This window comes from Canis lupus, chromosome X, assembly GCF_048164855.1.
Source record: "Canis lupus baileyi chromosome X, mCanLup2.hap1, whole genome shotgun sequence".
In the NCBI taxonomy this organism is placed as follows: domain Eukaryota; kingdom Metazoa; phylum Chordata; class Mammalia; order Carnivora; family Canidae; genus Canis; species Canis lupus.
Window position 1 is genome coordinate 117,954,312 of NC_132876.1, and position 21,834 is coordinate 117,976,145.

At 42.4% G+C, this 21,834-nt stretch overlaps 1 protein-coding gene and 1 long non-coding RNA gene across 5 annotated transcripts in view; one reads left to right on the forward strand and one right to left on the reverse strand.

Moving 5' to 3' along the window:
• The window catches only part of MID1 (midline 1), a 352,594-nt gene that overhangs the window by 138,136 nt on the left and 192,624 nt on the right, over positions 1-21,834 (forward strand). The window contains exon 1 of one of the 3 annotated variants that reach the window (XM_072817547.1): positions 6,053-6,435. The exons of the other annotated variants lie outside the window; for them this stretch is intronic. The gene's annotated coding sequence lies outside the window, so the exon portion shown is untranslated. Of the gene's footprint in view, positions 1-6,052; positions 6,436-21,834 lie in introns of those variants that run through there. 3 annotated transcript variants of the gene reach the window in all.
• Positions 1-21,834, reverse strand: part of LOC140628301 (uncharacterized) — a 70,791-nt gene that overhangs the window by 33,071 nt on the left and 15,886 nt on the right. The gene's annotated exons all lie outside the window — the stretch shown is intronic.

The following is a 21,834-nucleotide window of genomic DNA, read 5'->3' on the forward strand; positions in this document are numbered from 1 at the left end:
AGATTTTATTTATTTATTCATGAGAGACACACAGAGAGAGAGAGAGAGAGAGAGAGAGAGAGAGAGGCAGAGACATAGCCAGAGGGAGAAGCAAGCTCCATGCAGGGAGCCCGATGTAGGACTCAATCCCAGGGCCCCAGGATCACGCCCTGGGTCAAAGGCAGGCGCTAAACCACTGAGCCACCCAGGGATCTCAGAAAATTCTTATTTTATATCCCTTAAATACTTTACATCAATTAAATGCTTACAGATAGCTAAACAATAAATTATTCTAACAAGCAGAAAAAGGAACAAGTGTTTTGCCAACGAGCATTCTAATTAGCTTTCAATTATCTAAAAAAAAAAAATAGGTCAACCTTTGTGACAACTCAGATTATTGCCCTCTGAGGTTCATTTTGATATACCTTCTAATTTTCTATGAGCATTCGTTATAAGAATATTATAAACGCACTATCTTTAAAAAGTTGAAATACAATCCCATCACAGAAATATAACCAATGTTCACGTTTTGGTAGTTTCCCTTAGACTATCTTCAATACAGACACAAACATAAAGCATAATTCATTTCTATCCAAAGACTTACTCAACAAATGTTTATTGAGTGTCTATTACGTGCCAGTGTTATTTCTACTGGATGGCATCATATTTGCCATCATATTTCTGTCAACTCAGCATTCACTGTCATTTGAATGTCCTTTCATGTCAATAAATCTGGATCTGCTATATCCTTCCATTGGCTGCATAATTAAGAAAGATTATACTTTCTGAACTAGTGACAGCAACCTTTTTATTCACTGCCCCCTTCTGAACCTTGTGCCCCACCAGGAGGTAGAATCTATGTCCCCTTACCTCGAACCTGGGTGAAGGTCTATGACTGCCTCAATCCATCAGAAGTGATGCCATATGCCTTCCAAGAGGGATCCTAAAAGGTGATATGGCTTCTGCCTCGCCTGCTCTTGGGACGCTCACCCTGGGAAGCCAGCCACCACATTATGAGGAAGCCCATCCCACACAGGAAAGGTTGTGCATAGGAGTTCTAGCCAACAGCCCCAGCTAAGGTCTCAGGCAACAGCCAGCATCAACTGCCAACCATGTGGTAAGTGAGTGCTCAGATGATTCCAGCCTCTAAGCCACAGTAGCTGATGCCAAATAGAACAGAGGTGGCTGTCCCCACCAAGCCCTTCCAAAATCACAGATTGTGAGAAAAATGCACACGGCTTAAGTCAGTAAATTTCCAGGTGGTTTGTGGCACAGCAGTGGATACCAGGAATAGCAGTGTTTCTCTGAATGACCATGTTGCAACTTCTGTAGCTGATTCCTGACTATTAGACCTTTCAGTTGTGAGTAGTGTTTTGATGTTGTTGTTGTTGCTTTCCTAATATAAATATCCTTTGTGTATATGTGTGTATACAGGATGATAGGCATAGCGTGATTTTTTTTCATAGCGTGATTTCTTCAGTATTATTTCCCCAAAGTAGAAATGCGGGTCAAATGATCTGCTTATTTTAAGGGATTTTTTTTTAAGATTGCATTTATTAAAAAAAAAGATTGCATTTATTTAATAATGAGAGACACAGAGAGAGAGGCAGAGACACAGGCAGAGGGAGAAGCAGGCTTCCTGCTGGGAGCATGATGCGGGACTCGATCCCAGGACTCTGGAATCAGGACCTGAGCCAAAGGCAGACAGTCAACCGCTGAGCCACCCAGATGCCCCTAAGGGATTTTTTTAAAGATTTATTCATTTATTTGAGAGAGACAGCATGACCAGGAGGGGCAGAGGGAGAGGGAGAGAGAAAGTCAAGCCGACTCTGTGCTGAGCGTGGTGCCCAACATGGAGCTCGATCTCACAGCCCTGAGATCATGACCTGAGCCAAAACCAAGAGTCCAACACCTAACCAACTGTGCCATCCGGGCGCCCCTGAGAGATTCTGATGCAAGTTTGGGGCAGTTCACTTTAATGTAGCTTTAGAGGCTCAGATATCTATGATTTAGAAACAAACTTTAAATACTGTGGCAAAAAAATATATATATATATAAATAAATAAATACTGTGGCAAAATCAGTCACTAGAAATGTGATAACTAAAAAGGAAAGATCATTGAGTATAGGAAAAACCACTGATATTTCTATCAAAAAGAAGTTCTGGCTTTTAACTTAAAGCTAATACATTCAAATATTTAAATTAAGAAGAAAAAATGATTATGCAAACATGAATTTTGAGGGTGAGAGTCTCTTACTCAAGTCTGATTATGTGTTTGTCGCATATAATCCCCAGATGGATCCCAGACCCACTTAGTCACTTAATATACCACACTTCATAGTAAGATAACCTTTATTAGATGAATTTCAATTGCAAGAACAGAAAGATATCTTCAAGTATAGAAATTTCTAGGGCTTTCTGAACACCAGATAATTCTACTGCAGTGTGAAATCCTTGAGTAGGGTTTTACCTCTGAGTCAGTGTTGTCAGATGACTCGCCACAATGACTTGACTGGTTATAGAGAACAGATGGGAGCTGAGAGTTACCATGTGACCGGAGCTGGTATAATTATAACCTAAAAATGTTAAGTGCAGAAGAGTTTAAAGGCAGTGCTTTAAAATTAAGTTCTGCAAATTTTTAGTTTCGGGGCTATTCTAATATTAATTGTTCTTACTAAGTACATATGTGTGTGCATTGCTTGTCACCTTCCAATATTAATAATAATAATAGGTTGGTCTTTTGGTTTAGAATTTGCCAAGTGTTTCCGTATTTGTTCTCCTTGCTTTATTTAATCTTCATAACAAAGCTAAGGAGTTATCACTCTGTAGATGATGAAAGCAAGTCCAGGGAAGTTAAATAATCAGACAGGGACGACCAGGATTTGGACACAAATACTCTGATCTCAAGTTACCATCTTTTAAAGTAGAAACCAGGGGCATCTACCCCATCTTCTTAAGACTATCTCTTGCATTATGCTAAAACTCACCATGAAAAGTAGGGGTCAGCAACTTTTTTCTGTAAAGGGCCAGGTAGTAAACATTTTTGGCTCTGTAGGCCCTGCAGTTCACCACTCAGTACAATAACTCAGCGGTGCCACTGTAGCTGGAAAGCAGCCATGGATAATATGCAATGAATGGGCATGGCTGTTCCTCATAAAACTTTATTTACAAAAACAAGCAGAGGATCCTTGTGGTCATCAGGGCCTTGGTTTGCTGACCCCTGACATGAAAGAATGAGTAAACACAGAGGAGTCTCATGTCCACTTCTTCCCTTTCCACTCTAGTCACTCTCTCTCCCTAAAAGAAACTATTTTTATTAGATTCTCGTTTACTCTTCCAGACGTCCTTTTTTTTTTTTTTGCAAGTACCGGCACATGTGTATATAGACTTCCTGCTGCACTTTCCTCATTGCTCTCAGCCCATGCCCTCCTCCACACTCTGTTTTGATTACCTGCACATTCATCCAGATGAGTGCTTAGAGACTGGACATTCCTTTCTGCAGGTGCACAGTACTTTAATTAATCAGTCTACTGCTGGGCATTTGTGTAGTTTCCATGATTTTGCTCGAATGTGTGACATTTTGTGCTTGTACTGATGAATCTGTGGAACAGATGCCTAAAAGTGGTATTGCTGGATGGAAGGGTATATATATCTGTCAATTTACTATTTATTGCCAAATTCCCTCCGTATTTGTGACAGTATTTTGTACTCCCACCAGCAACCTGTGAGAGTACCTGTTTCCTCAGAGCTTCACCATTGGTGTATGGGGCCAATCTTTGGATTTAGGCTACTCTATCAGGAAAGAAATATATCTTGGTATAGTTTTTAATCTGCATTTTTATCTTACTGCAAGTAAGAAAGAACATCTTTCCATACATTTCTGGGCCAATTATACGTCTCCTGTGTTTCATAATCACTGCCCATTTTTCTTTTAGGTGGTGGGTTTTCTTCTTTTCATCGTTTAGGCAATTGCTAAACATGAAGGAGATTGGCCCTCTGTCCCAGTTCATCATTTCTTTTGATTTGGCTTATGCTGTGTTTTGCCATGCAAACGGTTTTTAAAATTTTTATGTAGATAGATTTACCGATCATTCATCACTAGATAGGTAGATATGGATATAGGTGATACAGATGTAGATATAAATGAGAGATAGATAGATAGATAGATAGATAGATAGATAGATATGAAAATGTTCCATGTAGATGTACATATAAGATGTAGTAGGGGAGCAGGTGCCTGGCTGACTCAGTCGGTGGAGCATGTGATTCTTGATCTGGGAGTTGTGAGTTCAAGCCCCATGTTGAGTGTAGAGATTAGTTAAAAATGAAATCTTTAAAAAAAGATGTAGATGTGGATGTAGACATAGATATCTTCTGGGTTTTTTACTCTCCTTGTGCTAAACATCTAAACAATTTAAATGGGTGAAAAGGACAAAGGTGACGATGTGAGTCATAAAGATAGGAGAGCTTTTATTTGCAATAAGTTTGTATTCAGTGTGCGATTGGATTTCCCAAGTATTATTTTAAATGTTACGATGGGTGATGCATGCTAGTACAGAGAATAACTAAGACATGGAATAGAGCAAAACGGCCAAGGTCAATTCAAGAGCTATATATTGGTTGATAATGCAGAGAAGGAAAATCTTTTCTGGTCAAGAAAACTGTGATATTAAATGAGTTCCAGTTAAGTCTGAAAGTCTTTATACAGACACTTAAAATCTTTGTGTTTGCTTACATCCGATTTTAATGCAAAATCCCTTAAATCACATGTAACAGAAAGATCTTAGTATCATTGTGTGAGCGTTTAATGGTGATATAAAAAACAAGCAAAATGTCCCTTTTGTAGGTTACTGAGGATATTGAGTCCTGCACTTTTGTCTGGTTTTGCCTCATTCTCTACCCAGTATATTCATACCTTGCCCTGTGTCTATTACCCCCAGCAAAGCAGAATCAGAAAACAGAAGTTAAGGACAGAGAAGTTACAGCATTTGCCATGCATCCCAGGTTCATGTTTGCTATGGAGATGGCATTGTCACCAAGCAGAGGCAGTTTTCTTTTGAGAGAGGAAAGGCTGGATGGCGGCCTGGGGTAGGGGGTGCACACAGAACCGTGATGTCACAGATTGCATTGTCTCTTGGGAAACTCATCCATCAAACCGTCACCTCTGATTCTGTGCAGGGTCACTACGGAAAGAGGCGGCGTGCCCCAGTTTGGGCATTCTGAAGTGTTAGTATGTGGTAGAGCTGGTGGTGTGAAGCCGATTCATTTTGTTTCAAAGGCCCAAATGGCATGCTGCCGAACAGAGACACGAGCACAGCAGCGTCTCCTTAGAAATAATGACTCCAAGGCAAACAGCCCTCATTGCAAAATGTAGAACTGTGCCATCTGCTTGTCTCCTCTTTGATTTATTCGTTGCGGGGGTTTAAATGATGTAATAGGAAGGTAAGTCTTCTTTTTTAAATCTTGAGGGGAGAGGGGCCCATTCCGGATTGATTATAGCCTATCTGAACTGTATGTAAGACATTTGTCTTCAGTGAGAAGGGGATTTGGATTTACAAGGTGTGACTATCGCCGTGAAATACAAGGGCGAACCCTGTCCTCTGGGAAGAGCAGGTAAACTGTAAATCTTAGAAAGGGTCATGCCTTACAGCTCAGCAATTTACTTTTCTTTGCTGTTTCTTAGGACACGATTTTTCCAAACCGAAATTTTGTAAAGACGGTCACTCGCAGCATCTTTGAGAGAGCGTGCAGACCCACGTTTTCATATTTAATAGTGGGCCTCTCCTTTGCGTTTTGGTTTGTCTTCAGTTTGGGGGTGGGGGGCAAATTCCAAGCAAGCAGCTGCTCTAAAGTGTCAAGGGCTCAAAGCGCTGGGTGAACCCGGGCAGCTTCTAGCTGATTTCGGCACAACTTGTTTTGCAAGAGTTCTGTCCTGGGAGGGGGTGTACAGAGGTATCCGAGTGGCAGGAAGTTTGAGGCTGAGCCACCTTTCCCATCCCTGGGAGGCCCTGCCTGGTTGCGTGTGCGTGTGTGTTGGCGGGGTGGGAAGCTCAGAATGCTCATCCCATGGCCTGCCAGGGAGCCGTCCTGGTCCCGGGTTCGGTACCAGGTCTGTCCTGTCCCCGGGGAGCACGGAGGCCTGGAGCCTCCGCGAGGATTCGCCGCAGGGATTAAAGCGAGCAGAGCCCGTCCGGCCCCCTCCCCGCCGCTCCCCAGGGGGGGCGCTTCTGCAGAAGTCATCTGGTGTGTGTGCTGGTTTTCCTTGTGAGAGGATTAGAGAGTAGGAGAGTGCTTTGTGAGAAAAATCCCGGGAGAGGTTGCTGGGGAGAAACCAAACAGAGGGAAGGAAGACTTCAGCTGTCTTGGTCCTTTCGCTCAAGTGACTCAAGCAACCCAGGTCCCTGGCCTAGAGCCGCCGGGGGGCTGTTTCCCTTCGTCTGCCCTAGGAGACGCTGGTAAGGCTCCTGTTTGCTTGTTTGGCTTTTCCTCTTCTGAGATGCTACGATAATTGCTTTATTAAAAGGGCCCTTGTTGGAAGGAAGGGAAATTGGTGGGCGATTCTGGGGACATCCTGCATTGTCTCTGCCTAACGTATGAGAACGGCGCTGTGTCCCCGCACAAAGGACCGGTAGCCGGAGCATCATTTTACTTTTCCCAAACTTGATTAGCATCACTTTCGAACAACTGACTTCAACAAAGCCTATGCACGCGCAGAAACTGTACTCTGTGTAGGAATGCGCCTATTTATCGGATCATCATGTTTTTAAAGGGCTTATATCTAAATTGGATCAATTTGGAGGTGCGACTGCGTGGGGGAGGGGGGGAGAAAATCGGGCCTTTCTGGAAAATTCCAAATTGTCTGTTTCCTGCAGCATGCATGTTTCACCTGTTTCGTAACTAGGGCTGTGCAGACCCAAAGCACTGCTAATAAACCGAATAGTCTCCAAAGTAAGTTCCAGACAGGGTGAGATAAGGGGAGAGGGGGGCCACTAAAATGAGGAAAAGGAAATTTTGAGTTAGTCGCGTAGAAGTATATATTCTCAATGTGTTCCTCAGACAGTGTTCTGATTGGAAAGAAGAAATGAGGAAGCCACTGGGAATCAGAAAGTTTAGGTACCCCGTCTCCTTCAGCATTTTCAAGGACGCAGCTTGCCAAATCTTATTTGGCACAGATTACTCCCTAAGATCCCATTTTGGTATTTTCTGGATTGATTTTGGTGTTTCTGTGGGATTTTACATATATATATTTATACATTTATAAGTGTTTTGTATTTTATATATGTATTTATACATAAATATATTTATTTTATGTATGTATATATAAAATCCTACACAAATATATATGTATATACACACATTTTGTTTTATATTTATATATTTATATACCTTTTTTTAAAGATTTCTTTTTTATTTATTCGTGAGAGAGAGAGAGAGAGGCAGAGATACAGGCAGAGGGAGAAGCAGGTTCCCCATGGGAAGCCTGATGCGGGACTCCATCCCAGGACCCCAGGATCACAACCCTGGCAGAAGGCAGATGCTCAAGCACTGGGCCACCCGGGTGCCCTTTATATACATATTTGATATTATATGTATATATACCCTTTTATTATACCATGGGAAAGCTAAGCCTGAATGGTTTGGAAAAGCATTAATTCAGTATGAGGCAAATTATCCTGCAAACTAACTACCACAGTCCTTCTGAGCTGCAGTATGTGTGGAGAAGATCTAAGCAACAGACAGCTGTTGTCTCCAGGACCGAATTCCTGCAAAACCCTGCCGGCCCCTCCCCCGCCCCACAGGGAGTGGGTGGTGAGCTCTGCTGTTGTTTTTCCCCCTGAGAGAAAGTTTGGATGCTGCCTAATGTAGCTGGCTCTCTGCATTGTGGCTCTTCCTCATTAAAATAAAACTAAAAGCCATGCTCTGTGCAAAGCTCTGATGGCAGATGTTTAGTTTCTAAGCTTAACATATTCCAAATACTGCACTTCAGATCATTCCGATTGAACCTGTACATCATGAAAACAATGATCGAGTATAATGATTCAACCCCAACTAGTTACCCAGGTCTACAGTTTTAACTCCCACTGATGTTAGGCCCAGAGAACTTTTGCTACTTAATTCTGCACTCTTCGGATGACCCGATGATTAGAATATTCAAAAATGTTATTTCATTCATAACGATTGACTTTTTTTAAAAGGTGTGTGACTGTTTAAATAGCTTCTTTGCGTGCATATTAATATGAACACCTGAAAAGATACATGATCTTTCTTTCAAATGAGCTAATTATTTGCCTGATGGATGCTTTACAAAAAAAGGGAAAGCCGATATCCTCTCCATTTGAGTTTCTTCTTCCTCAACTGAAAATGTTAATTCAACCCAACAGTTTTATCTTTGCCTTTTGGAATTGCTTACGGAAGGCAGGCTGTTAATTGTGTGTGGGGGGGGTCCTGAGTGTGAAATAACAGTTAATCAATTTGTCTGCGAACTCCGAGGACACCTGGGAGGTTTTCAGGATTTGATCAATGTTATTTACCATTCTCTACTGCGTGCTCGTTCCAGTTTCGAAGACTATTTACCTTCATAATATTTGAGCCTGAGAGCATCAAGTTTATTGGAATTGATTTTCTTTCCAGGTTGATCTTTTAAAATACTTTTGTTGGTTGCTCTGCACTACCACCTTATGAGATTTTCATTCATCTGGCCTGTATTTATTGAGTGCCTGGGTGTCACTAGTGTGGCCCACGTTTGCCCTGAGAGATGAAAACTCTACTTCCGTGGGGCTCCTTGTAGGGGTGGCCAAGGCTAGAAGGGAACAGATGAGCTTTGAGGCTCTAACGATTGCTGTGCAGGGTCACACGGTTCGGTTGCCAGTGTGGTTTCAGCAACGACAGAAAATGCTCATTCTCCTGAATTATTGATACATTAAAATATATTACTGGCTACTTAGAACCTGGGCATTGGGTTAATCAATAATCCTCTCACATTGCACAGGACCTGCTGTGTGTTAGTCTCATCACTGGGCATTTAAATAATTCAAAAGTGAGATTTCTCGTGAATTAATTTGGCCTCTGTACAACTTGGAAGAATATGGAGCCAAATGTTTAAGCAAGCTGGATCTTTACAGCTTGTAAATTACCATTCCTTCTCATGTTTTGCCTTGATATATTAGTTTTTTATGTTAGATGGTTTTGGTTAAATATGTTTATTTTGTTAAATGATATGTCACAGTAATGTACATGATTTATAAAGATATCAATGGGGAAAGGGCATCATGGGAAAGAAATGAGTGTTTCTTGAATCCACCACGTAGCAGGCACTGCCTGGGCCTCATCACAACCATGTTATTATTTAATCTACTCAACAGAGCTGCAAATTGGTATTATTATGCCCATTTTAAAGATGAGGACACTGAAGCCCAGGAAATTAAAAAATGAAATCATGTCATGCAACTGTTAGGGTAGCCAACACACATCTGTCCCCTGCTCCACAAAAGTACTGTTTTAGCTACGTCTGTACTGCTCTCTCTCTCTTAACACCCCGTCTTTCTCCCCAGATCCCATATCAATTGATAATTCCCTACAGCTTATTTTAATGCTTCCAGAGAATCTCCCTTGACAGTTTCGGCCTGTTCCCCAAGTTCCTTTATGAGCTGACAGCCGACGGATGTAAGTAGGGATTGGGCAGGTGCTGGATGTGTTTATGTGTAAAAAGTGCTTTTGAAACATCAAGGTAGAAACGACATATTAGGTTAGGATATAGAATGCAGCATATGTGATTTGTTTGGTTAGGGGAACTGAGAAGTAATCTTGCTTTGGTTTGGGGCCCGGAGTGGCCAGGTTATCATCCCAGCCCAGAGGCCAGTCTGTGGGCAAGCTGCGACACCAGTGTGTCTCCTCCTCTATTTGTGTATGGATGTGGGTCTCCATTCCCACTTGCTTCGCTTCCAGCCTCCAATGGAGGAGCAGAGGAAAGGATGGGGTTGTAGAAACCTGGGAAAGGCATCTCACGCCATCCTTCTAAAACCATTGGTGGAGAGAAAGGCAACGATGGCATGTCATTAATAAAAGAGACTTCTAAGTGTATTGATGCCTTAGTCTGGCCCATTCATAGCTTGGCCATCAATTGACCTCAACACATTTCTTTAGTCGGCACTAGCTATCCAATTGCCTGTGTACTGGTTTTCTATCACTCTATAACAAATTACCACAGATTGAGTGCCCTAAAACAACAGAAATCTGCTTTCTTATGGCCCTGAAGGTCTGAAGCCTGAAATGTGTTTATTTTTTATTTTTCATTTTTTTGAAATGTGTTTAAAACCAAGGTGTCAGCAGGGCTGCATTCCTTCTGGAGGCTCCAGGGGGAGAATCTGTTCCTCCCTTTCCAGCTTCTAGAGGCCACCAGCATTCCTTGGCTCGTGGCCTCCACATCACTCTCAGGTCTGCTTCCACTGACCCTTCTCCTTCTCTGAGTCTGACTCTCCTGACTTCTTCTTTCCCTTTTGAGGATTCTTGGGATTACCCTGGACCCACCAAGCTAATCCATGGAAATCCTCCCATCCCAATATCCTTAATACTATCTGCAAAATCCCGTTTGCCACGTATCGTAACATATTCACAAGTTTGGAGAATTACAACGTAGACATCTTTGGGAGGCCATTATTCTGACTCCCACACCCTTTAAAATATTTCTTTAGAGCTACATGGTATTTACTTACTCCGTGCTCTTGTAGGTAACGGGGAGCCACAGAAGGATTTTAAATGGAGAGGAGAAATAATCAGGTTTTTGTGTTAGAAAGCTTATGGAAAGAACCCTATAGACACAGAGGCCCAACTAGGACACCAACTGGAACGTAGGAGAGAGGAGTTGAGAACATGCCTTGTGGCAGAGTCTGAGAGGAAGGGAGAAGGGAAGGGTTTGAGAGATATTAGAGTGCATTGGCAGGACAGCTGAGAGGAAAGAGTCTGTGGCGGAAATGACTTGGATGGATGACATGATGGGAGGGAGAGAAGGTAGGTGACTCTGGGGAGTGTGCTCACTGCACTAGGAGCTGCGGATTCAGTGGTGGCCAGAAGCATATCTTTGCTCACACAGTTCAAAATCCATCTGTGAAGACTGATAGTAATGATGATAGGAACAAATAAATCATATTTATGGAGTGCTCTCTCTGATTCCAAGCACATTACATTTCATCTTCATACCAACCTAGGCAGATATTGGTAGCATTATCATCCCATTGTTCAGATGAAGAAATGAGGCAAAGAGAGGTTATTCGAGCAATTTGCAAGGGGAATGGAAGGATTTGAAGCCAGGTAGGTCCCTGGCTTTAATTCTTACACTCCACTGCCTCGCCTAACAACTAATTATAATCTTATGGGATATTTAGTATGGGGGCTATTTGTACATTTCAAGGTGGCTTTTTCTGAGGCAAATTCCCACAGACTCCTGGCCCTCAGCAGCATGTCATTTGCGATAAAATAAAACATTTGTTTGGAGCACTGGACTAGGCCTAAGGGTGAAATGAAAAAACTATCTTATTCCCCTGCTCTCTAAGAATTTATATCCATACGGAGAAACTCTATTGCCACCATGAAAAAGACTATCAGCAATGAGACGGTTCCAAGGCCCTCTGGATAAATCTGAAGTGGGGACATAGTCCTTTTCTAAAAGGAGCAGGAAAGAGCAAAGCAGTGAGAAGGCCGAGATGACCAGATGCAGGGTCATCACAAGCATCCATCAAAGGGCTCAGTGTGCTGTGTACTTTCTATACACTCTCCCATTTAACCTTGTGACAATGCTAGAAAACTCCGTCGGTCTTTCAGATGGAGGAATCGAAGCAGAGAGGGGTTAAGTTATGGAACCTGCTTGAGGTCACAATGTAATGATCAACAGAGTGAAATTTCCACCCCAGCCTCTCATTTCTCACTTTGCTACGCGTGTGTGCGTGTGTGTGTTTCGAGGATGTGGGTTCAATATACCAGGCAGAACCACTTTGAAATAAAATTTTAAAATGCCTCGGGAATCCTAAAATGATGTTTATACTTTTTAAGGTTCTGGTATTCGGATATGGTCGCTCTTCATGATCGTTATCGTTGCCTGGGCTGTTGGGTGGAGCAGCAGCGTGTGCCTGAGGATTTCACTATGGCTCAGCCTGTAGGTGGTCTTTAAAAAAAATCATCCTTACAAAGAAAGATATATGTACACTTCTTTTTTACATTCTCTTTTTATCTTTTTTAAACTATTCTATAATCTTTGTAGAAGTTATAACGTGAAATTATAGAACATGTGCCTGTGGGTTCTCTATATTACACACACACACACACACACACACACACACACACACGTCATCATTAGATGACAAATACCAAAAGATATTATTGATGGGAACGTGGTCTCTTTTTCTTCTTTTATGGCTACATCTCTCAGAAGATATGAAAACTTGCCCCTTAAATTTGCTTCTTAATTTATGTGACAGAACAATTTAGATCTGTTTAACCTTTTCTACCAGATATCTGTTCAACAATTACTTGGTATCCACTGTGTGTTGGGCATACATCCGATTTCATTTGTCCCTTGCAATTCTCGTTAGAAAGGCTCCCCTTCGCGATGGAACGAGAGTCTCAGAGAATGGCACAGTCAGACTTGAACTCCTGGCTTCTGCCCTTTAGCCTGGAAGACTTGCTCGCACGCCACTCAACCCACTTAGCTAAGATGGATGCTCAGAGCCACCGGTGATGATATTTTTCCACTTGAACAGCAAACTGGGAGAGTTTGCTTATATCCCCATGACTGAAGGTAGGCACATTTTGGAACCAATATTCCTATTTATCAAGATGATCTGCAGTTTGCTTTAATGAGAAGGGATTTCAAAGCCCATTTGTTGAAAAAATTCTCTGCGATTGTATAATTTGCCTCAAAGTGAGAATTCCAGAAAATGTGAGAATTCTCCAATAGCTTGCTAGCCAATAGCTGGGAGATTTACATTCAAGATGACATCTGTTCAGGCTTACATTCTGCTTGCATATGTGTTGGCAAAACACTTCCAGTGAACCTTCCCCACATTCTAACCCCACGTCAGCATCTCCCAAAACTCATGACAAGAAGGGGACAGAGCTAGAATTATCATCCCAGAGTTTCTGACCCTGGGTTCAATGCTTCGAGTAGGTCATGATTAGTTTTAATAGTAAATAATGTATAATTGCTGACAGGTGCCTTTGGGCATTGGGAAATAGCATTTAAAATAATGTTTTCAGTGATATATTGCCTACAGGAGGATGTCATCATGCAAGCTTAATAGCAACGCTCAAAGGTGAGAGCTCAGTATCATATGGGAAGGCAAAATTTGTTCCGATTTTCTCCTCCACTGTCAGGGAATCAAGCATAATCTAGCCTGTCTTACATTTTTAAGACTAATGAAAAAAGAAGCTAAAGTCCATAGTTGAAACCTAAATAAACAGCTATCAACATGCCAATAAGATCCACAAAGACAAATAGCCTGAGCTCTCAATTAAAAATTATTATTCAATGAATTTCCTTTGCAAAGTTTAGATACCCTCGGGTCACAGTAATGGTGAGCTGCTCCCCCCTAGGGTTCTGCACGGCAAGGAGAAGTTAACGCTTTGTTTTCACTGATTCAAAGTAAAGCGGTCAACAAATTTAATTTTCATATGCATGTGTAACTTCAAATACATAGAGGCTTGAAGCTACTGCAAACACAAGCTTTCTTACTGAATTGTATTTGATAATACCTATCCTCTTGCCGCCTAACAGCAAGAGCAAACATTCAAAAACTTCTTATGCGTCCAAGGAAATCCTCCATCTTTGTTAATTATGTGAAATTTCTCTCATTTGTAAGGCACTGTATAGACCCTGGAAGAGTGTGGGAAATTGGCACGTAATTGGAACATAATAGGCATTTAAGCCTTATATTTTCATAACAAAACTGTCCTAAATTAAAATAAAAATGATATGCAAATGAGATTTGTTTAGCTAAATGTAGGCAGAAGGGCTGTAAAGATATCAGTATATATTAGAATAACATGAATAATTTATTTTATGATGTAAAACCTAATAAAGATTTAATGATCACCCATATGCCTTGAAATTTATGTAAGATATACCAATATGGTGGGCAAATAGAGGCCACTATTACAACTCTGTCCCAAACTCTGTAACTCTTCCTATGTTCGTTACTTTTCCGACAGGGTCACAGAATGATGCAATTAATGGTTGCAAAGAAGTTTCTGTCCCAAGGTGCCCATTCAGTGAATTCTAGAGCTCAAGCTGCTTTTCTCTAAAACCATGAAATACACTCTCTGGCTCCAGAATTGGACTAACCATTTTCTGAAATATAAATTTAATGCTTTCAGTGTCAGAGAATAATTTTGGTGAAGAACAACCATTTTAGGAGCATAATTTCCTACAAAGATTGTTGGCCTGTTGCTTTTAATTCCATTTGAATGCATGCTACGACTGGGTAGCTGCGCTAAATCCATAGCATCTGGGTTATTCTTCGTGGATGAGTTCCAGTGCTTTCGGTGATAGAACTAAAAGCTCACAAGATGCTGTGTATCAGCAATGAAACAATTAGTCTTTGAGAAGCTTTGGGGAAATTACTCAAGCAGCGAATTAATCCTTGTGATTCTGGTCCCCCTTCCCCGATGCTAGATCTCTGAAAGGACACCCCCCAGCCAGCCCAGTTCATCGTGCTCTTCTCAAAGGTGTAAAATTTCATAACCCTTTGGTAAAACCTTATGAATCTGCTTTCTGTGCGATACAACTGGTATTTTTTCCAGACGCGTATTTCCATAATTAAACATCCTAAAATACAAATCCCATTATTATTTGTTATGTCTAGTCAGTAATTAGACCTCAGCTGGTAGGGCAATTTCAGAACAGAGTTTACCAATTTACATACTAATCCAGCAGAGTCTGGTGGGACATGATTAGCATAGATTCAGTCAACATCTTAATTAGCCCTAATCCCAGCATGCACTCCGAGGTGCTTTACCCCACCCCCACCCCTGTGAGTCTGGTTTAGCTGACTTTTTTTTCTTAAGAAATTCCCACCCTTCAAAAGATATTTTCCAGTGCCCCCTTTCACAAAATGGCTGTGTCTCCAAGGGGTCTGCCAGGCAAGATGTTCTGGGTCCTGCAATGGGACTAGACACGTGAGGAATCTGGCCAGGCAAGTGAGGAATACTTGAGTCTGAGGTAAAAAACAGAAGTACCGGAGTGTGTTGTGGAATGCTGGGACGCATCCCCTGTTCCTTCCCATCCTTCCCCCAACTCCAGGCAAGGTCTGTAAAGCATCCCAGTCTCGAACATGGGAGAATCTTCGGTATTTTCTGAGACGCTAGGGAAGGGTAGTCCTTAATCCCATCCACGGCCAGGAGCACGTTTCATTGTTTACCCTCCTCAGGTCAGGAAATCCCTTAGATTTAACTGATGTTAAAAAATGTTGCACGTTTGGGCCTCTGGCCTCTGTCCCTCGGTGGTGGAAATGGGGAACAGGCCGCCCGCTCACCCATGAAAAGCTCCTCAGGGACCTGAGGACCATAGGGAAATGATCTCCCCCACCTTCTCTTCTTCAGGTTGACTTTTTCCAGCTCCCTGACTCTCTCCCCTCAGGTCCTTTTCTTCAACCCTTTGATTGTCTTTGTGACTTTTCCGCCAACTCTTCCCAAGCTCCCCACACCCCTCTTGAATCGCAGAGCTCCACGAGGCAGAGAACTCTGAAATAGCTTGAAGGGCCCGCTCTCCTCGGGAGCTGGCCTCGTACTTCAGTGTGCCTCCGTGTTGGACTCACTCCGTGTTGGACTGACTCACTCAGGGCTTGCTGTTCATGGGCTGACCAGCTTTCTTCGTCTCCCTCCTGAAAAAATAACTTGATTTCCTCTCTGTGTGCGCCTCTGTAACCAGACAGGGATTTCTTCTGTCCGCTTAGTAATATGCTATTGCCATTTGTCAAGGTCCTCTTGTGTCTCGGTGTCAGTTTGTGAATCTCTAAACCACTGGTAACTCCTGCTGAGGTTGGAAGTCTTCTGTGAACTCACTTTGGGCATGACCAGTGAATTATTGCACAGGCCCAGGATGCGGGGCCCTGGGTGGGAAAGTGGGGTGACCCCAGGAGAGCATCGTTTGCTAACCCCTTCAGCCCGAGCACGCATCTCTCTTGTCTTCGTGTTCTCTGCCACCCTTCCCCACTTTTGACCTTTGTCTCACGACAGGCTCTTTCCCTGTTTTGCTCTCTTCTTTTCTCTTGCCTCATTCCTTCTTCCTCTCCATCTCTTCCAAGTTCACTCAACACCTGCTAGCTATCCCTGCTTGAGATTGTTCCTCCATCAAAGCTTTGGTTATCACGCTTGGGAGTGACATGGGGTAGGGGGCAAAGGCAGGGGGGAGACAATGGAATGAGACAAACATCCCACGCAGTTTTCCCTTCTAGCTTTGTACCGGCTTAGCTGAAATCAGGCCACATGGGTCATGGATAAGAACTAGTCGAAAGCACCAACTGATGGATATTATAAGAATCAAGGTGTCCAGCAGCGCCAGCCCAGGAAACTTGCCCATCCCTCTTCTAGCATGCACCCTGTTGGCCACATAGAAAGAGCTAGTCAGAGTGTGGCTAGTTTTGTGCATAAAAGAAACAAGCTAACTCACCTTGATTACTACTCGGTTTGTCAGGGGCCAAGCACGTGTTTTAAATTCCAAAAGGTGTCCCAGCTTGCCTTGAAAGCCAGGGTCTGTATTAATCCCTGTCTAGAAATTTAAGAATCCTTGAGATTATAAAAGGTTTATTCAAACATATTTGGAGTTTTTTTTATTAAATAGCTATGTGTCTATGGGCAAGAAGCAGGTGTGAGGGCTTTTGCATGGATGTCTTTATAGCCAAGACTATCTCTTGCTGTTGAAAACTGAAAAGCGATAAAAACCAGTTCAAATATCCCCCACTTCTTCAGGGGTTCCTGAGGGTAGAGCAGATGCCTACTTTGAGAGTTTCTGTTTGACTGCTAGGTAGTTCATAGTCTACATGTAGGATTGAGAAACGCATCCTGAATTTTCTTGTTTTCCTTTTTAAAAGAGAATTTATTTATTTATTTTAGAGAGAGAGCATGCCTGAGCAGGGGGAGGGGCAGAGGGAGAGAAAGAGAGAATCCCAGACAGACTCTTTGCTGAGCAGGGAGCCTGAGTCGGAGCTTGATTTCACGACCCTGAGATCACGACCTGAGCCAAAACCAAGTCAGGTGTTCAACTGGGGAGCCACCCAGGAGCATCCCCTGCTTTTTTTTTTTAAGGAGGCTCCACACCCAACGTGGTGCTTGAACTCACAGCCCTGAGATCAAGAGTTACATGTTCTACTGTCCTCCACCCTTGTTTTCCATTTTAATTCCTGATCAGTTTTCTGAAATCATGGTGAAGCATATACACTCTCCTACCTTACCACTGGCCAGACCATCAGAGTTACTTTGTCAATTTGGATTAAGCAAAGGGATTTTTTGGTGGGAGGTGAAATGGTATAACCACTTTGAAAACAGTCCAGCAGTTCCTCAAAAAGGTAAACATAAAGTTACTATATGACCCACCAATTCCACTTCTAGGTATATACCCAAGAGAAATGAAAATATATGTCCACATACAAACTTGTGCGTGAACGCTCATAATAGCATCAAGGATAGTAGCCAACAAGTGGGAACAACCCAAATGTCCATCAACTGATGAGTGGATAAATGAAATGTAGTGTATCCGTACAATGGAATCTCATCCAGCGACAAGGAATGAGGTACTAATAGATGCCGCACCAGACTAAGTAAAAGAAGCCAGGCACACAGCATCACGTCTTGTATGATCCCATTTGTATGAAATGTCCAGAGTAGATAAATCCACAGAGGCAGAAAATAGATGAGTGGTTGTCGAGGGCTGGGAGTAGGAGTAAGGAGTGATTGCCAGTAGATACTAGGTTTTCTTTTAATGGGAGATGAGCCTCTTCTAAAGCTAGATGGTGGTGATAGTCGCACAACTCTGTGAATATACGAATAAAACGCTGGCTTGTACATAGGAAATGAGTGGATCATATGATAGGAGAATTAGATGCCAGTGAAGCTATCACTGAAGAAAAGAAAACGGTGGGTACGCAGAGGCCAGTGTTCTAGGTCATTCATCAAGTGCTTTTATTTGTTATGGTTTCAAAAGAGATCACTAACTCCTGTTATCATTTTGATTAAACATGTTCTCCAAATGGCACCACTGGAGATATCAAACAAGCCAATTTAAGCACGGGCATGGCCGTAGAGAATGTGACCCCAAATGAAGTATCATGAGCAAGGTTGTGAAATCTGAGTGTTTGTCTGCAACCTCCCCATGAGCATGCCGGACAAAAGTAAACCAAAGGCTGGACCTCTTCGGAAGTTAGCCGCCCATTTTCTCAGTGAGAATAATGGCAGTAACCTCTAGCAAGCTCCCCGAATTATATTAGGGTAAAATTAGATGTGTGCTATCACGGTCCCTTAAAGAGTGCCATGGAAATGCAAAGACATTATTGCATAGCCAGCAGTATGTATTATAAATATCCAATATATGTATGTTTAATGTTAATATTTAGGTGATCCCTATGTTCCTCTTGATCTTGACATTGAATAATTACACACCTCCCCCTACTCCACCCCATATGAAATATGAGCAGACATTTCGATTATATTTAGACATTTACATTAGATATAATTTTGGTTTGTGATATGTTTATAGTCCTTGTATTAAACCCTGAACTTCACCCTGGAAGGGGAGAAATGCAAAATTGCGATTTTTTTTTAAAGATTTTTCTTATTTATTCATGAGAGACACAATAGAGAGAGGCAGACATAGGCAGAGGGAGAAGCAGGCTCCCCACAGGGAGCCCAATATGGGACTCAATCCCAGGACCCCTGGATCACGCCCTGAGCCAAAGGCAGACAACTAACCACTGAGCCACCCAGGTGTCCCCCAAATTGTGATTTTAACCAAGTTTTTTAACAGAGAACAAGAAAGTTAAAGGAAGTGAGAGCAACCAGGTCTGTGGGAATTGTAAATACTATTTTAAAGTGTATCTATCTATTTATTTTTAAGCAATCTCTACACCCAACGTGGGCCTCAAACTTGTGACCCCAAGATCAAGATTCACACGCTCTTCCGATTAAGCCAACCAGGAGCCCCCGTAAATACTCTTTTAATAACTACTGGAAAAGCATCTGAAGCAGTAAAAGGAAATAGATCTCTCCTTTATAATTGTTTACAGAATGAATGATTTGAAAATGTGGGGGTAAATAGAATTTTTCTTGAGAAAGTTAGCTCATTGTCCAAAACCCCTTTGACTCCAGACACCAGCTCAAGTGCTGGGAAGAATGTAGCACATGGCTCTGTAATTGTAATCATCGAAGCTTCGCTGAGACAACACATTCCTCCAAAAGTACAAGCTGGAAAAATACATTTTTGTTCTGCATCAAAAATAGAGTTTTTCCTCTATTATTTTCTTTGTATTTTGAAACAGTTTAGAAAACACAACAGACTGCACAGCTAGTACAGGATTCCCTGTGTACCCTGCATGTAGCTTCCCCCAGTGGATAAACATTCCTCCTTTGTAAAGTGTGTAGGGTACCAAAATGTGAAAATCGGCATTTACAGAGCACTATCAGAAATCGATTTTCTTTAAGTTGATTTTATTTATTTATTTGAGAGAGCGAGAGAATGAGCCAGAGCATGAGAGGGGAGAGGGAGAAGCCCACTTCCCGCTGAGCAGGGATTTCCCCCAACGTGGGACTCGATCCCAGGACCCTGGCATCACGACCCAAGCCGGAGGCAGACACTTCACCAACTGAGCCACCAAAGTGGATTTTCTTAATGGTGAAAGGTCTCATAGAAATTGGGCTACAAATTATCACAGCTCACAAATTATCAAATTTCAAGTGTCACAACTGAAACCGTTTCCATTGGATCAAGCTTTTATTATTAAAGGGTGTCATTTGATTCCACATGTAAACAAGTGTTGCCTTAAGTGTTGGGGGTTTCTTTAATTACAAGTATTGAAACCCAGATAATAGCGCATTTTAGCTTACATTTGTATCTGAAAATACTAATAAGCTCCATTTCCAAATATATTACTATCTTTTAACTCCGCGTTGCTTTTAAACAACACTTAGATCATTAAATTAAATCCTTATTGTTTCCTCAGAGGTGGCAGGCGTTATTAAAATGAATTCTGCATATTTTGTTTCTGTAATGACATCTAATCAGTGTGAATTGATACTGCAGTGAAATACTTAATTAAGAACACATATTTGAGATATAAGTGGGAGACAAAAGAGGAACTCCCCTACCATGCCTTCTAAGCGACAGAACCCGATAGAAAGTTGAAATATGAGACAGGACTGGCAGCCTGGCTACAAAAAACGTGTTCCTAAGGTAGAAAATGCAAAATTTCCATAGACATATCCTGGCCCTGAAAGCAAAGCAAGGGCTTCATCATTGTGTATTCTTTTCCCCTGCAGAATCGATTCTGAAAGATGTGGAGATCTCACAAATGTCTCCAAAGACCAGTCCACAGCACCCAGGGAGTGGGCCTTTCTGAGAGAAATGCCTTCCCATGCTGCATAAATGGCATGTGTCAAGGGGGAGAGACCCCAGTGCTGTCGTGATTGAGCGGGGGGCTGCTGTGGGCCCTCTCCTTTGTGTCCCCATCATTTACATGACTTAAACACAACAATGTGCTCCATAGTCAATAAAACAAGACGCTTTGCCATAGCAACAGTTTCAGAATGTGGCACAGCTTTGGCGCTGTCCCCGCCACACAGAAAAGTGCCATAAAGAAACACTCCTTATGAATATGTTCAGAGATTTCTTTATGCCACTGGTACTTGTTTCAGATTCCACTGGGTTTGGGTTTTATTTACGCAGCCCATCTTTCCTTTGCTCTGTGAGAACGAGCTTTGTGTAGAAGTCGGGGATGCAACCGAGAGGTCAGAGCGTGGGAAGACATCCTGGCCTGTATTGGAGATGGAATTCTTGAGTACATTCACAGCACACTCTTAACACCATCCAGGAAACCGCGTAGAACTCAGGAATGTAATGTACATCCCTCGGTCACTGCCGATGTCTTTGAAGGTACGTAATCAGTGGCCCTTGTCGTGTTTGCACTTTCCGCCTCTTTCTACCACATAGCAACATGTGCATATAATACAACACGCTTCAGAAAACCATAAGGAAATGAGCTCCACTCTCAATGCTGTTGTCCAAGGGACACAGCACATACGTGATCAAAGCCGTAATTAAGCTCCAGTGTTTTCCTCCTCTTTCAAGGCCATTTCCTGGCATGATAAAAATTGTCCTAAGAAAGTCCCCCTTTGGGGGCCCCTGGGCGGCTCAGTCAGTGAAGTGTCTGCCTTCGGCTCAGGTCATGATCCCGGGGAACTGGGATGGAGCCCCGCATGGCATCGGGTGCCCTGCTCCATGGGGAGCCTGCTTCTCCCTCTCCCTCTGCCCGCCGCTCCCCCCACTTGTGCTCTCTATCTGTGTCAAGTAAATAAATAAAATCTTTTTAAAAAGTCCCCCTTCTTTTTTTCTTAGCAATCGTACTTTCTACAAGTTTGTTGTTACCCCTTATTTTGGTAAAATTTTCACCGAAGAAGCCGAATCAGAGAGGAAAACCTGATGAAGACTTTTATTTTATTTTATTTTATTTTTTAAAAGATTTTATTTATTTATTCATGAGGGACACAGAGACAGAGGCAGAGAGAGAAGCAGGCTCCATGCAGGGAGCCCAACGTGGGACTCGATCCCAGGTCTCCAGGATTACGCCCTGGGCCGAAGGTGGTGCCAAACTGCTGAGCCA